Source organism: Dermochelys coriacea, chromosome 7, assembly GCF_009764565.3.
Source record: "Dermochelys coriacea isolate rDerCor1 chromosome 7, rDerCor1.pri.v4, whole genome shotgun sequence".
NCBI classification, from domain to species: domain Eukaryota; kingdom Metazoa; phylum Chordata; order Testudines; family Dermochelyidae; genus Dermochelys; species Dermochelys coriacea.
The window spans coordinates 82,288,646-82,305,877 of NC_050074.1; the positions used below are offsets into that span (position 1 = coordinate 82,288,646).

Here is a 17,232-nt window from a genome sequence, read left to right on the forward strand (position 1 = left end):
CTGTTTTTTTAAAAAGGAGGACTTGTGGCACCTTAGAGACTAACAGATTTATTTGAGCATAAGCTGCCTTGAGCTACAGCTCACTTCATTGGATGCATTCAGTGGAAAATACAGTGGGGAGATTTATATACACAGAGAATATGACACAATGGGCGTTACCATACACACTATAACAAGAGTGATCAGGTAAGGTGAGCTATTACCAGCAAGAGAGCCGGGGGGAGGGGGGGACCTTTTGTAGTGATAATCAGCAGCACTGCTATGGGTACCCGCATGGCCCCACAGTATGCCAACATTTTTATGGCTGACTTAGAACAACGCTTCCTCAGCTCTCGTCCCCTAATGCCCCTACTCTACTTGAGCTACACTGATGACATCTTCATCATCTGGGCCCATGGAAAAGAAGCCCTTGAGGAATTCCACCATGATTTCAACAATTTCCATCCCACCATCAACCTCAACCTGGACCAGTCCACACAAGAGATCCACTTCCTGGACACTACGGTGCTAATAAGCGATGGTCACATAAACACCACCCTATACTGGAAACCTACTGACCGCTATGCCTACCTACATGCCTCCAGCTTTCATCCAGACCACACCACACAATCCATTGTCTACAGCCAAGCTCTATGATACAACCGCATTTGCTCCAACCCCTCAGACAGAGACAAACACCTACAAGATCTCTATCAAGCATTCTTACAACTACAATACCCATCTGCTGAAGTGAAGAAACAGATTGACAGAGCCAGAAGAGTACCCAGAAGTTACCTACTACAGGACAGGTCCAACAAAGAAAATAATAGAACCCCACTAGCCGTCACCTTCAGCCCTCAACTAAAACCTCTCCAGCGCATCATCAAGGATCTACGACCTATCCTGAAGGATGACCCATCACCCTCACAGATCTTGGGAGACAGGCCAGTCCTTGCTTACAGATAGCCCTCCAACCTGAGCAAATACTCACCAGCAACCACACAACAGAACCACTAACCCAGGAACCTATCCTTTTAACAAAGCCCTTTGCCAACTGTACCCACGTATCTATTCAGGGGACATCATCATAGGGCCTAATCACATCAGCCACACTATCAGAGGCTCATTCACCTGCACATCTACCAATGTGATATATGCCGTCATGTGCCAGCAATGCCCCTTTGCCATGTACATTGGCCAAACTGGACAGTCTCTACGTAAAAGAATAAATGGACACAAATCAGACATCAAGAATTACAACAATTACAATAAATCCAAAAACCAGTCAGAGAACACTTCAATCTCTTTGGACATTCAATTACAGACCTAAAAGTGGCAATTCTTCAACAAAAAAAGTCAAAAACAGACTCCAATGAGAGACTGCTGAATTGAAATTAATTTGCAAACTGGATACAATTAATTTAGGCTTGAATTTAAACTGGGAATGGATGAGTCATTACACAAAGTAAAACTATTTTACCCAAGTTTATTTCCCCCCCTCCACATTCTTGTCAACTTCTGGAAATGGCCCTCCTTGAGTATCACTACAAAATTATTTTTTCCCCCCCTCCCCCCCGCTCTCCTGCTGGTAATAGCTCACCTTACCTGATCACTCTTGTTACAGTGTGTACAGTTGTTTCATGTTCTCTGTGTATTTAAAATCTCCCCACTGTATTTTCCACTGAATGCATCCGATGAAGTGAGCTGAAGCTCACGAAAGCTTATGCTCAAATAAATGTGTTAGTCTCTAAGGTGCCACAAGTACTCCTTTTCTTTTTGCGGATACAGACTAACACGGCTGCTACTCTGAAACCTGGCTATTTTTTGTTTGTTTGATCTTCACTATGTGACTTTGTGTAATACTTTTAGTTCCATGTATGATACTAATGGGTACAACTAGGTTTAACATAAAGGGAACTTTTACAGTACTGAAGTACCAATATTTGCTGTAAGTTTTAAATGGAAATACTGTCATCCTGATCCTTCACTTGGATCCATGTGGGTAGACTCCTGCACCTGTGCAGAGCCCCATTGAAATTAACTATTGAAGTGTTAGTTGCTGGGAAAATTATTTAAAGATACCCTGAGCAATCTGTTAGCTAATGTGGTGGGAAGCCATCAAAAAGAAAATGACTTGGAGATCTGAGAGTAGTCCTATCGTCATACCAATGAAATTGACCTGAAAATATTAGTTTAAATAATTGAAAGCTACCCTACTTTTTTTCCAGTGGTGTAGTCCTCTTAGTTTAAATAGGTTGGGGTTTTTTTTTTTTTGTCTTTTCCTGGTGAATTTATTTGCTTTCACTTTTATTTTGTTGCATATATTTGCTATATTTTTAAAGGAATAACTAAGTGAAAAGTGACATGTTCTCTCTATTACAGAAGCCAGTGGCTTTTTCAAAAGAACATGGTAAAATGCTGTGAAGAGCATCAACAAGTTAAATAAATTCAGATCCTCTCTCACCCCAGCCCTTTCTACTATGCTCAATTAAACCATATTATAGTTTGTGATTAGAATTTCTGACTTGTGGGACCTAGTACTGACACTGCTAGAATGGATATAAACGAGCAAGGAAAGACTATAGTGTCTAGCATGAAATCAATGGGAACTTTGCCACTGGCTTCAGTGAAGCCAGGATTTCACCCCATCTTTATAAACTACGGGAACTACATGTACATCAAAGGTAATATGTCTATTGTATGCAGCACTGGGGTTTGACTTTAACTAAAACATTGTGGACACTATTAATTACAATTTAAACAAAGATAGCCAAGATTTAGTGAAGACTTAAAGGCCATCAAATGGACATAAGACTTTTTATTTTAGTGTAGGTGAAGAAGGATTCTGGAGGAGCTTTTTGTTTATAGTGTGTTTTGGGAGAGAGTGGTAGTCCAATGGGGGAGGTGAACTCAGCAAATTGAGAATGAACTTGTTTTCATTATTGGATAATAGTAAACATCTACTTAGATCATAAACTCTGTGGGCAAGGACTGTCTTTTATTTTATATTTTACAGCATCTTGCACAATGGAGTCCTCCTCATCCATGACTGGAGCACCCAGTTGTTTAAAAAAATGGACAGAAACTGTTGAATATTCTAATCAGATTGCATTATAAAGAGCAGCATGTAGACCTCAATACCATTTGCTCATGCAATTAGTTGATATCCAGTTAATTAAACTAGTGGCCCATCTGGTCTAATGAGGTCAGATTGCAATCGTCATTATTATGCATAAAAGTATTGCACCCTGATTATGGGAGTGCTCTTTTTCATTGAAGACCACTCAAATATGAGCAAATGCAGAATATGGCAGCCCACTTGTTTTATTGTGGTTCACACATGGAGCATATTACACTTATGCTCCAGAGACTGCACTGGCTCATAGTTTTTTCAGGTTGAATTCAAGGTGTTTGTTTTCATCAATGAAGCCCTTTATGGTTTGCATCCTGTGTATTTCAAAAAGTTCTTTGTGCTTTAACAGGACAATAGAGAGAAACTGGGAGATGGAGGTGCTAATCCCTACATTTGTATATCTATAGTCTGAAGGCAGGACATTCTCATGGGGGTGCCCTCAGTTCTAGAATTTGCTTTTCCTTGCACCAAATAGAACCTAAAGTTTTTCACCTGCAGAACATGTTACAAGGCCTATCTATTAGGCTTTTCCTCAGTTGTGGGGAAAGGATATCAAGGCTGCTGCTTTTTTTTTTTTTTAATTTTATTTTTTTTTTAGGTAGGTTGTGGAGTTCTGTGGGTCATTTTTGAGATGGTTAATTAGGATAATTTTTGGCTCTGTGTGTGTGCTTATAGACAGCACCAAATTTGCAAAATGAATATATAAATATCCAAGTATGTGATAAGTGAGATACTTAAGTGTAGTCCTTGCTCTGTGTCAAAATCTACATGTTTGCTTGTTTGTTCTTTTAATCTGAGTTATTTGCATTTAACCCCCTAATGTCTGAATTTTGTGTCTATATAAAACACATGTTATTAATAGAAAAATGAGCTCAACATGCTAATTCCTAATTCTTGTTTAAAATCATGTTTTGTTTTTTTTTCCTTTTTCTTTTAAGGACCTAGTAAATTTGTTTGGCTTTTCACTTTGGTAAACTATCCTCTGTCCTGCTTTCCTTAGCTGTCCTATTATCAGTTTTAACACGCTTGGGGAGATGGGGAATAATTTTCTTAAGTCTACATTTTACCAAGATAATCAGTTTGGCATCTTTCTCACATGGACTTTGTGTGTAACCAAAGTTGGCTAGAGATCTCTTAACAGATTCCCTGACCAGTATAACTAGGTCCTTATTCAATTAAACATGTGATTTCATTAGCATTGATAGAAAAAGGTACTTTATATTCTAAGAAATGAGGTTCTTATTTTGTTATTGAGGGAAACATTCATCAAGTGGGTTACTCTCTGCAGGGAGATTGAATAGTTTCTGGTTTCAGAGAAGCAGCCGTGTTAGTCTGTATTCGCAAAAAGAAAAGGAGTACTTGGGGCACCTTAGAGACTAACAAATTTATTAGAGCATAAGCTTTCGTGAGCTACAGCTCACTTCATCGGATGCATCCCAGAGCTGTGATAGTACTACAGTGTCAACAGTAGTAAAACCAGTTTCAGAGTTGCAGCCGTGTTAGTCTGTATTTGCAAAAAGAAAAGGAGCACTTGTGGCATCTTGGAGACTAACAAATTCACTGCTGAATGCATCTGATGAAATGAGCTGTAGCTCACAAAAGCTTATGCTCAAATAAATTTGTTAGTCTCTAAGGTGCCACAAGTACTCCTTTCATTTTTTTAGTAGTAAAACCTTACTTCAGGGAGTAAAGTAAGGCTTGGTTTGTACTTAAAAAATAGGTTGGCATAGCTATGTCTGACTTACTGTGCAGACAAAAGCCCTGGTATAGATTCAGCTATGTTGAGAGAAGAGGGATATTTATGGAGAGTTCCTCCGAAGCCTGAGGGGCAGCATGGGAGAAAGCATGGAGCTGTTTGTGAAGATTATGCATGTAAATTTGGTTTGCTATTGATATTGTGGTAGAGGTAGGCTTTTAAAGGGAAAGGCATACCTTTCTGAACTCATCCACGTGGACTGTCATCATTTAAATTGCACAGGGGAGCAGCATGAAAGAAAGCACAGAGTTGTTTGTGAAAAGAAGTCAAGGATGGGAACTATTGTCAGAGCAGAGGGGAGGGGTTGATGCAAAGTGACACAATTGATTAGGTAAGAAGAGGCGGAGTTGTCTAGAACAGTGGTTCTCAAATGGGTCCAAGGCCCCCTAGGGGGCTGCAAAAAGGTTTCAGGGGGGCTGTCAAGCAGGGCCAGCATTAGACTTACTGGGGTCCAGGGCAGAAAGCTGAAGCCCTGTCGCATGGGGTTGAAGCCCGGGCCCTGAGCCCCGCCACCCGAGGCTGAAGCCAAAGCCTTAGTAACGTACCTTTGTGAGGGCTCCTGTGGCATGAGGCCCCAGGCAATTGCCCTGTTGCTACCCCCTAACACTGGCCTTGGATTTTACATGCAGAAAACCCATTATTGTGACACAGGAGGGCCATGGAATTTTTATAGCATGTTGGGGAGGACCTCAGAAAGAAAAAGTTTGAGAACCCCTGGTCTAGAACCTTGAAGAAAGAAACATGCTTGAGTTTGATGCATAGTAGAAGGGGAATATTCAAAAAGGGGAATGATGTGATAACTTTCTGATGATGCAAGACTGTTAGTATTAATGTGTATTGCGGTATCATCTAATGGCCCCAGTTCAATCTGGGCTCTGTTGTGAAGAAGCTGCATTTTTAACTTGGACTTTTCTTTGTAAATATGCTGGACTGTAGATGCACAAGCTTGATGGTAAGAGCATATAAAAGTGCTACAGAGGAAAAAGCCATTTGGCCCAATAAGCATATTCTCTCTCATTAAATCTATTATTAGATGTTACTCTACCTCCCGACTTTCTTTCAATTCTCTCTTGCTCCATAAAAATGTCTAGTTTTCTGTCATTTATATCTAGGGCCGTACCAAATTCACGGCCATGAAAAACGCATCATGCACCTTGAAAGCTGATCTCCCCCAATGAAATCTGGTCTTTTGAATGTTTTTACCCTATACCATATAGTTTTCACAGGGGAGACCAGCGTTTCTCAAATTGGAGGGTCCTGACCCAAAAGGGAGTTGCAAGGTTATTTTAGAGAGGTTGCGGTATTGCCACCCTTACTTCTGTGCTGCCTTCGGAGCTGGGTAGCCGGACAGTGGCAGCTATTGGCTGGGCGCCCAACTCTAAAGGCAGCGCCCTGCCAACAGCAGTGCAGAAGTAAAGGTGGCAATACTATCCCATAAAGAAAAGGAGGACTTGTAGCACCTTAGAGACTAACAAATTTATTTGAGCATAAGCTTTTGTGAGCTACAGCTCACTTCATCGGGTGCATTCAGTGGAAAATACAGTGGGGAGATTTATATACACAGAGAACATGAAACAATGGGTATTACCATACACACTGTAACCAGAGAAAATTCAGTGGTTCTTGCCAGCTCTTATTTGAAATTGCATAGATCTCTTCTGGATGACCCACTCATTGAAATAGGTTGCCCATGCTGTTGTTCTGCTAGAGTGATTATTTTGGTAGCCCATTGTCTGTCTTCTCTGGCTATTAGTTAGAGGTTGCTTCCACAGCATCTCAGCCTGCTGTCTTTCCTCTGATCATCCTATACGAATATAGTTTGTTGAAAGTGTCTTCTAGATGCCAAAAGTCAGCCCCCTCTTGATTGCTAATCTCAGATGGAAGAGGATGATGGAAAGCAATGCTTGTTCCTTGCCATCTGCAATGGCAGATCCAGGGAACTACAAGCAGTCCTTCCAATGATAGCAGAAACTTTCTGTCAGAAAGGAAGTAAAACTGGAAAGCTGCAGACAAAACAGAAGTTCTAAAAAGTAGCCTTTTTAAAGAACGATATTAGTTTGTATCTTTTTTAAATGCAGAATTTTTAAAAACAATATATTTTGTCAACACAGGATATCACTTTCTAAAGAGAATAAGATGGGTTATTTGAAAGTTCCTTTGGAAAGAGATTCAGTAATGTGGAAAACAAGGAGAATGAACACTTTTTATGCTTCTTTTGTACTATCAATTTGATACCAGCAAAATTCTTACCTGGTGTGTCAGGTACATGGTGAGAAAGCATTTCCTTCAAATTTGAGAGAAAATGTAGCCTTTTTTTTTTTTACTAGAGGGTGAAGGTTAGGAGCATTTGAATACTTGAATTAGAGAACCCGCTAACTATACAGCAGTGGACCTGAAATGTTAAAATTATTCGTAAGTAGCCCATTTAGAACATCTAGTAAAAATTCCCTGCATGCTTCATTTAGACCCTGATCCTGCGATCAGATTCACACAAGTGGACCCTTCCTGAAGCCAGTGGGACTCCACATAGGCACATGGGTCCATCCACTTGCAGAATTGGGGCCTTGATTTGACCTGAGGCTTGTTTGGAACACCAGCTGAATGTAAGAAATTCATCCCACCTGAACTATATCCCATAGGATGAATGTAATTATTTAGTATGTCTACACAAGTTCACTTTACAGTCATAGGAACATCGGTATATTATACCAGCAAAGCACTCCTAGTGTGGATGCAGCTTGTACTGGTATAGTAAAGCCCTGGCTCTCCTTTTCTTGAGTGAGCCGTGTGGATCAAAGCACAGTTTTGCCTGTATAGCTGTATCTACACTAGGGGCTTCTGCTGTCAGTTGGTCTTCATACCCTGACTGACACAGATATTCTGGCAAAAATATGTAGTGTAGACCTGGCCTAAACAGAAGTGCTGATATTTGGGAATGGGCATTGTTATATTGGCTGTACATTGTATAGTTTATTTGGCAATTCATGCACGGTAGTATTGATAAACAGTTCAACAAATAGTAGCAACCCCGTTACATGAGAGTTTGACTACCTAACATTTTGCTTATATTTGTATTATTAATTTTGAAATTAAACTTGTGTAACTCTGCAAATTTCTACTCAGAGTAAACTTTGATAGTTTAATCTTTTAAAACTCATTTACGTTTTACACATTTAAATAATTGTTGAGAACAAATGATATATTTTTTTAAAGCGTCATAAATAAACTGAGAAAGAAATTGAAGAGAAAACTCCTAAATAACATGTAAACTATGTATACAGTAATTAATATCAATGTTAGCATCATAATGTCACAACATATCATTGAGGAAAGCCTAGGTGAAATTGTTTTTTGAGCAGCGCTCACTAATATTTTCAGACTTTTAGGAAAGCTCATGATTCTTGAGACCTTCCATTTGCTGAGTTGTTCTGTAATGTTACACATGAGGGAACACAAACTTAATGAGGATAGCAACTCAGCAGGAGATTGTTTATGTGCTTCTTGGATTCCTTTTACTTGGATTTCCTTACTGTGCACTTCTTTCATGTCTGTTCCAGACTTTGATCTGCTCTGGTAAACAAGGTTACAGGTTTAAAAACCAAGGTTGATTAGTTTTGTAACCAAATAAGTTAGTGTGTTTTTTCTCTCTATGTGCTGACTTAAAAAGTTTTGGTGGCCTAAGAAACATGTTGTACATGTTGTACTCTTTACAACTGTATATAGGTAATCAGAATATAAAGAATATTTTCTAACTAATCTCAAATTTTTAAACTGTTATGCCTAAATTTATTAGCTCTAGGGCTATTTCCAGTACCCTGAGTCTGAAACTGTGAACTAGTGAGTTCTATTATTATTTGATCTCTGATTATTATAGTCATTTCTGTAAATCCTATGCTGCTAAATCTCAGGAAGAATGTCTTGTGTTATTTGAAAGATGACTTATCTTGAAGCAAGATGGCTTTGAAAACTTATCTGTTGTTTATTTACTCATCTGATGCTTCTAATACCATGACTATGAGAGCCTGTTTTTGATTCCAAAGACTCAGAGGCTCAGAGCACTCACAATTCCATTTGAAGTCAGTGGCAGCTCCAGTCCTCAGCACATTTGAAAATCTGGCTCTTCATTTAAAAAAAACAAACAAACCAATAGAAATATTACCATATGCAATAGATGGACCATAGCAAAGATTGTCTTTGTTCATAAACACTTCTGCTTGATATGTAGTATAGTGGTTCAATTTAATTTGTCTTGAAATTAAAACAAACAGTTACACAAAAATGATTGGGTATGGAAAAATTGAAGTGCATGGGCAGTCTCTCTGTTGCTGGAAACATCTAGCCCCTAGAAAATGTTTCATTTGTTTAAAGAATCTTCTGATTTTTTTTTTAAAAGAAAATTAAATATTGCTTGAATTTTGTTCTTGGTCTTTTGAGTTCTTTTACATTGCCATTCAGAAGTCCCTGATTCAGGCTTGAGCAGTATTAACCCCCAACTCAGAATAAAAGCTACAGTTTGTACTCAGTCTTTTTTTATATTGTACAGGTCTGTTTCATTTCCCGCCATGCAAATAAGACTATAGTATGTGGGTTGCAGAATACTGATTTTTTTTAAAAGTACATATTTACATTATCTTATGTAAATAAGGAAGCAAAGTTTAAAGTAACACTAGTTAATGCAATCATCAACTATCAACAAATTCCTAAATCACAGCATCTCATTTCAACGTTTATTTAGCTAGTCTTAACATGCCTCTCTCTCGTTATACTGGAGGGTGCTGACTTTCATGACCAATGTGAACTGATGCATTTCAGTTGTGAAAATTGTGAATGTTTGAAGAAGGCCCACGGGAATCCAATAGCTTTTCCAGATGGCTGTTGTTTTGCATGGCCTCATTAACAGCATGGTGTAAATGTAACCCTACCCTTTCTTTTTTTAAATTGGTGTAATCCAAGTGAACTTCACCGTTAATGTGGGTCAAAGGTGGTGGTAATGGTTGGAGTTGTGCAAAGCAGAGTAGTCATAGCGAGAAACACAATTGCCTTGATGTATAATGATATCTAACAAGATCAACAGGCAAGCTTAGACTCTTCAGAAACTAACATTAGGGCTGGTGTACTATATTTCTAACAGATTTGGTTTATGAAGACGCAAGCAAAACCAGCGTTCCTAAAGCAGTGTCATCTACGCAGACAGGCACGCTTTTTTGTTAACCCCCTTTTTTTTTAACTGTATTTTATTTTATTGTAGTGGATGTGATACATTGACAGTATCCTGAACAAAACGTGTGTAATTAACTTTACTGAATTGTATTAATCCTAATTCAAGAAGGTTTAACTTCTTTGGGGTACATTGTGTTAAAAATGCAATTGTGTATGTGCTGTGGAATTGTATGTATTTTCATGGGAACGGTAAAGAGGAGATTAGCAGGGGGGTGATTAGGTAAATTCACTCAAGTTGTAACATTCCCAGAAAAACCCTCTTCCTGGGAAGAGGGAGTTTAAAAAAAAATAGAACAACTATTCTTGAGCATGTTCAGTGAACCCCTGAAATTTTTACCAGAACCAAATGAAGCCCTGCTCCCTTTGACATCACAACACGGATGTTCTCCACTTGGTTTGATCAAGTAGGTTCAGGCAGGAACGGGGACCACTGTTGGGACAGCTTACGGTTTTAGAGACTGATACAAGTTTACAACAAAATTCTCCTTGAAATGACATTTATATCAGGAACAGAAGAAGACTGTAGGCACAAAACTTTTTTTTTTTTTTCTTTTTGAAGAGAGCCTCTTCAAATTTTTCTTTCATTTATAAAAGAAAAATACTTTAACAGATGTTGTCAAGGTTCCTTCCCCACTCTGAACTCTAGGGTACAGATGTGGGGACCTGCATGAAAGACCACCTAAGCTTATTCTTACCAGCTTAGGTTAAAAACGTCCTTAAGGTACAAACTTTGCCTTGTCCTTAAACCGTATGCTGCTACCCCAACGTCTTAAACAAAGAACAGGGAAAGAGTCCACTTGGAGATGTCTTCGCCCAAAATATCCCCCCAAACCCTACACCCCCTTTCCTGGGCAAGGCTTGATGATGATTCTCACCAATTGGTACAGGTGACCACAGACCCATACCCTTGGATCTTAAGAACAATGAAAAATCCATCAGGTTCTTAAAAGAAGAATTTTAATTAAAGAAAAAGTAAAAGAATCACCTCTGTAAAATCAGGATGGTAAATACCTTACAGGGTAATCAAATTCAAAACATAGAGAACCCTCTAGGCAAAACCCTTAAGGTACAAAAAGATACAAAAACAGGAATATATATTCCCTCCAGCACATCTTATTTTACCAGCCATTAAACAAAAGAAAATCTAATGCATTTTCTAGCTAGATTATTTACTAACTTAACAGGAGTTGGAAGGCTTGCATTTCTGATTTGTTCCCGGCAAAAGCATCACACAGATGGACAGAACCCTTTGTTCCCCCTGCTCCAGATTTGAAAGTATCTTGTCCCCTCATTGGTGATTTTGGATCAGGTGCCAGCAAGGTTACCTTAGCTTCTTAACCCTTTAGAGGTGAAAGCGTTTTGCCTCTGGCCAGGAGGGATTTTATAGCACTGTATACAGAAAGGTGGTTACCCTTCCCTTTATATTTATGACAGATGTGCTGCTGCCTGATTAATTGAGTGCAACAGAAAATTATCTACAACTATTAACCAACACGAGCAGCAAAGTTGGGAAACTGTGCCTCCCTCATACCTCAGTGCATGAAATTCAGCATCTGAGATTAGAATTCTTTTTTTATAAAGAGAAACCAAATGCAAACATATCTTTTTTTTTTTTAATGCAATGTGATGTTTAAATTAAACTTTTACTCACGTGTAATCCAATTAATGGATTGGGTCCTTAGTATGCAAAATTAAATTACAATCACCGTGCCCTGATTAAAGTAATTAACAGCTATTGGCCCTTGAACATAATAGAAGAAAAATTTTATACTTAAGATAAATGTTTTGTATAGAACATGTTCTCTCAAGCCCATCTGATGATCAGTTTTGAGTTTAAGATTATTTTTAATAGGTATTGGGCTGCAGAATATGAATTGCCAAGAGATTTAAGCCCATTTCAGAGTGAAGTTGAATCCCCAACAAAGAGTGGGGAATTAACTTTAAAATGGAACTGGCTTTAGTCATTATCTGCTTCTTTAAATCCTGTGTTAATCCTATACTGATGTTAATGGATGATACGGATTTATTTGCTCCTTTTGACAGGCTTCCCTTTAAAACAGGAGACAGCCATTCTAACCTGTTGAAATAAAATGACTGAGTATAATACCTTGGATGTAAAAGGGTAGAATTAATTGTGTAAATGTGCATCTTTTTTATCAGTTTTTGCCACTAATATTGTAACTGGAGATGTTGGAGAAGCTTCACTTTTCTACTTCAGTATAGACTAGAATAGAGAAATGGCACATGCAGATCAGCCAAACTGATTGTGCTGTGATCAGGCTGTGGGATTTGATTTATTTAATTTGTTTGAATGATCTGGCACTGAACTGGAGTTTCACCATCATTGATGTAACAGCTGCTCAGACTCTACAGTATGTATAAGTATTTACAATTAAGGAGAAGATAATTCTCAGACCAGAAGTCAAATGTGAGTTCATAATGTAGGCCTCTTTGCTCCGTTCACATTTTTACTCTAACACTCCCTTACTACATTGTATGTGATGGTTTATTTGGAAATATTTAACCTTGCAAAACCACTAAATAAAGCTCAAGGTAAAAATAGCAAATATGTCAGACTGCTGGTGAGTGAGTGGCCTTATTAAAATAATTTTGCCAGCTATTTTGGTCTGAGGGAGCTGTGGTAGTTATGTGGGTTATATAATCCACCAGCTAAAAATTTACAGAGGAGACTAACTGTGACAATTACGAAGAAGCTGGAAGACAGTACCTTAATCTGGATAAATATGTCAGATGGTTTTTAAAGAGAGATTTTTCTATATCTTTTTTCAAGAACAGTCATGTTAAAGAATTTTTGCCATCTGTATGATCAAGACAGAGCACACTTAGGGATAACTTGCGCCAAACCCTCAATAATTTTCATAGAACTTGTCATGGGGAAACTGTCTGAATACTGTGTGCAGTTATTTAATGTCGATAATGCAATGCTTTCTTAGAATATTACTAATGCAAGAAGAAAGCTTAATAACAACCAAGATTCATAAAATTATTCAGCAGCGATGAAAGTCTGTTGAAATGTTTTGGAGTAGGTAATGATGAATAAAATAGAATTTATTTATTCTAATTTGGCTTCTCATATATTGATCTATTATTTGGAGTCTAGATTACAGTGTATATAGAGTATGTAGTTAGCTGTAAGCATCAGGACATGTATCAGACTCTGGAGCAGAAGGTTAGGGAAAAAGGCATATGAAACAGAAGTTGTTGTAATTCAACAAGTTCACCCCATTTTAAAATCATTACAACACCAAATAAAACCATGTTGCTAGTTTTGCTTTGCACAGTTGTATTTTTTTTTTCTTTTCTTTTTTTCCCCCAATATCTGGGTCTTGATCTGCAGCATTTGTATTCTAATACTGGACTTCTCTTTCTCAGACTTAGTTTTCCCATTTTACACTCCCACCAACCAAACAGCAGGAAATGTTATGTCCTTCTGGGTAAAATAAGTAAACTGAAACTGCCCTGTGGAATAGGAGAGAGAAAGTGGGTGAGGTCATACCTTTTATGGGACCGATATCTGTTGGTGAGGGAGACAAGCTTTCTTCAGACTTGAAGAAGGGCTCTGTGTGGCTCGACAGCTTGTCTCTCACCAACTGAAGGTCCAATGAATGATATGACCTCACCCACCTTGTCTCTCTAATATCCTGGGATGGCTACAACTACACTGTGTACAGCTGTGGAATAGGAGACTAATAGGTGCTGATGCCAAGGAAGAAGAGACAAGAAAATCTCACCTAGGATTCTACAGTCTAAACTAGGGGTTCTAAGTCTGTAGGTTGTGATGTCAAAATAATTCCTCAATGAACTTTTGTGTGGTGGTTATGATGCTGCTTGCCATTCATGCTGTGGTCTTTCAGCAGTGCTTTCTAGCCAAAGAGTAGAACTTTGAGTTTCAAAAACAGATTACTAGATCCTCAGAGGCCCCATGTATGCTGGGTCCTACACCATGTGACCTGATGTGTTTTTGAACACCAAGGTTTATCTTAATTTTCCTTTTTTAAACCATTTGATTCGGTCCACTTTGACTAGTGTACTTTAAAACCACTCTAGATTATGCAGTTTATAAACCACCTCAGTATTTAGAGGTCTAAAATACTTGAGTATCTTTGTATTCAGATGTGGACCCATTGCCAGGTTCAGCAACAGGTAAATGAAGAGGTCATTTCTGTATGTTCCTGACCAGTGGTAAGATGCTAACTTAGAACTGTTCCCTTCCTGGTGGGATTTTTACTAGGTAGACTATGCTTCCTGGGCCCAAAAAGGGGAGCTGTCAACCCCTAGCCAAGCTGAGATTGGAGAGGGAGATGAATCAGTTACATTTGGGAAAAGGTGTATACTGCCAGCAAAGCCTGGCAGGTTTTGTTGGACAGAGTAGCCAATATGAGAGGTGGTACATGAGTCCATTGTGTCACTGCAGGGCCAAAACCCCCTTCAGCCAAAGCTGGTGAAGGCTCAGTTGTTGAAACAGTGTGGATGAGATGAAAGTTTAACACTTTAAGAACTCAAATCTACATCTGCATTTGATTGTGCCTCACTTGTCATCCACAAAGAGAAGGCCAGCTTATTGGAAAAATTATCCCATAAACTTTGCAGCACAAATGCCAATTCTATAATTACTCCAGTTTAATGGTGTAAAGGTGATGTATTGGTGGAAATAGTTATATGCCCAGGGAAAGACGGGTGATATTTATCTACATCCAAAAAAAAAAAAAAAAAAAAAGGTGAAGTAGTTGGAAATACTTCTAACCCTTAGATTCTCTACTGTATATTAGCTATATTAAAGGAGCTAGAACCTAGGTTATCTATAGACACTAAACACCCTTGGTAGTCAATTTACTGGGAAAGATAAATCTTCTCATATTGAAAGTGACATCATTGTCCCTTCTCTCTTCCTCCATCTGGATCCTTTGTACGCTCTTCCTGATGCTTTCTATTAAGCACATTAGACCCTCACTGTCACATGCTTTTATATATAAATAAAAATTTTCTGTAAATGAGAAAAAACGGAAGTGACCCAAATTAGGTCTTTACCATTGTGATTGTCAAAAAGGTTTGGGGTCTAGGTCCTTTGCTGAGGTATGCAGAGTTTGTGGAATTAGAAGCAGAATTCTTTATGCTATTTTGGATGCTGATTATCTTGTCAGCTATTGTAGATGGAACACAGAACCTTGAGCCTCTGTCTTAGTAGGTAAACATGCAAACAAAAAAAAAAGCTTCATTTTCTTTTATAATGTCCTTATCTATATCTGGAAGTCTATTCCAAGTGTTCTGTTAATGATTTAGGTGCTTGAAACCAGCTTTGTGATAATTTTAAAAGTATTTAATTGTTGCCCATTGCCGTTTGTGGTCCTTAGAACATATTTAACACACTCATGTTCTGAAAGCCAGAAATGTGTTTCAGCATGACCTAGTTCTTCTCCTCTTTCTGCACTTTGACAGCCATGCCATACAAATTCATTTGTATTTCTCACATCACTTGCGTTCCTTTTTTTGGAGCCTGATCCAATCCCACTGGAAAGACTCCAGCTGATTTCCGTGATCATGCCCTTTAGATGCTGTATTGATATCTTGCTTCATTTTTACCATATGTGTGTATGCATTCCAGATGTTTGTAATGAAACTAAGCAGGCTGAGGTTGCTATTATGTGCTAACTAAGAATTTCATGGTAACTAACTGGCTACATGCATTAGAAGGTAACTCTAAAGACTAGATTTTTCAAAAGTTCTCAGCACCTGCAGTTGGGACCAGACTTTCAGGAACTGCTGATGCTGAGAACTTCTGAAAAATCTGGCCCTAAAAGTATAGCACTAGATCACTGGCTTTAAAATCTTTACATAACAGATTAACCTAAATGGGGCTATTGTTTTTCATATTGTGTCACAATTTATTCTTGTAATAATCAGCAGTTGAAATATAATGTTTATATTTAATATGCAGTCTTCTGTTTTAGCACAGATTAATAAGTATGGCCCCAGAAATCAGTCAGATGTGCTGAGCTGCCACTTCAAGAAGTTTTTAAACTTTTAGGTATTATATACAAATGTAATTTCAGTGCTAAAATGCTGAAATTTATTTGTATCTTTTGTTCTCAAAGCTCATTCGCTCAAAGTTCTTTGTATGCAAATGGATCTTTTCCCCCCCGACCAGTCATCAGGAATACAAATTCTTTAATGTAGCAGTACATAAAAGAACTTCTTATACAAAACTAAACTATTATTGTTTATATCAATAAAAACTTGGACATTTCTCAAACCAGGTGTGGTACATATGGTATTTCTTTGATATGACAAATGTACTTAAGCACATTAATTGAATAATTAAATTTATCATTACAGCCACTTTCACGTGATGCCCATCCTGTCTCTGAAATAGATAGAACTTTTGAAAGATTTTTAAAAGATTTTTTTTTTTACATTTTGCACAACTCTCCATGTTCATTCTTCACCAACACTTTTTTTTCCTCTTAAAAAACTTCCTATACTTTTACCTGTAAATATCATTACTCCTTGATTGTGCATAAAGGCATGTCTCTTTGCTGACATGTTACATTACAGTATACAGCAGTGTTTCTTGGCCTGCAGGCTGCTTGCGGCCCAGTCACCACAGAGCAGTGAACCATGTGAATCCTCAGGACCATACAGGTTGAGGGGGGTGTGTGTGTGTGTGTGTGTGTGTGTATCTATATATATCTATATATGTGGTTGTGGACTACATAACACACAGCTGCATATATGGCCCACAAGGGTAAATAGATTGAGAACCACTTGTTTACAGAAAGGCACAAAACTTGCAGGTTAATGGAGTTGTGCCTGTTTATGCTAGGGCTAAACTTAGTCCTTTATATAAAGACGCGGCAAACAGAAAACATCAATAGCCGCGTTATCATGCAAATGTTTATGGGATTCATGGAATGTTTAGCATGGTCAGTTTGTTTAACTCTGCATGGTTACTTTTGACTAAGGATAATTGAAATGTTGATCTTGCATTTCACTTGGCTTATAACATCCATTCTGTGTCATATAACAGATATCAGGAAATGTGGATAACTTAGTTGTGTTTTTTGTTTCTCCTCAGAATAACTTACTCGTTATCCTAATACACCAGGATTTTGAAATCTAAAGGCTA

At 38.1% G+C, this 17,232-nt stretch overlaps 1 protein-coding gene across 2 annotated transcripts in view; it reads left to right on the forward strand.

Moving 5' to 3' along the window:
• The window catches only part of STOX1 (storkhead box 1), a 30,811-nt gene that overhangs the window by 1,337 nt on the left and 12,242 nt on the right, over positions 1-17,232 (forward strand). The window lies entirely within an intron of this gene.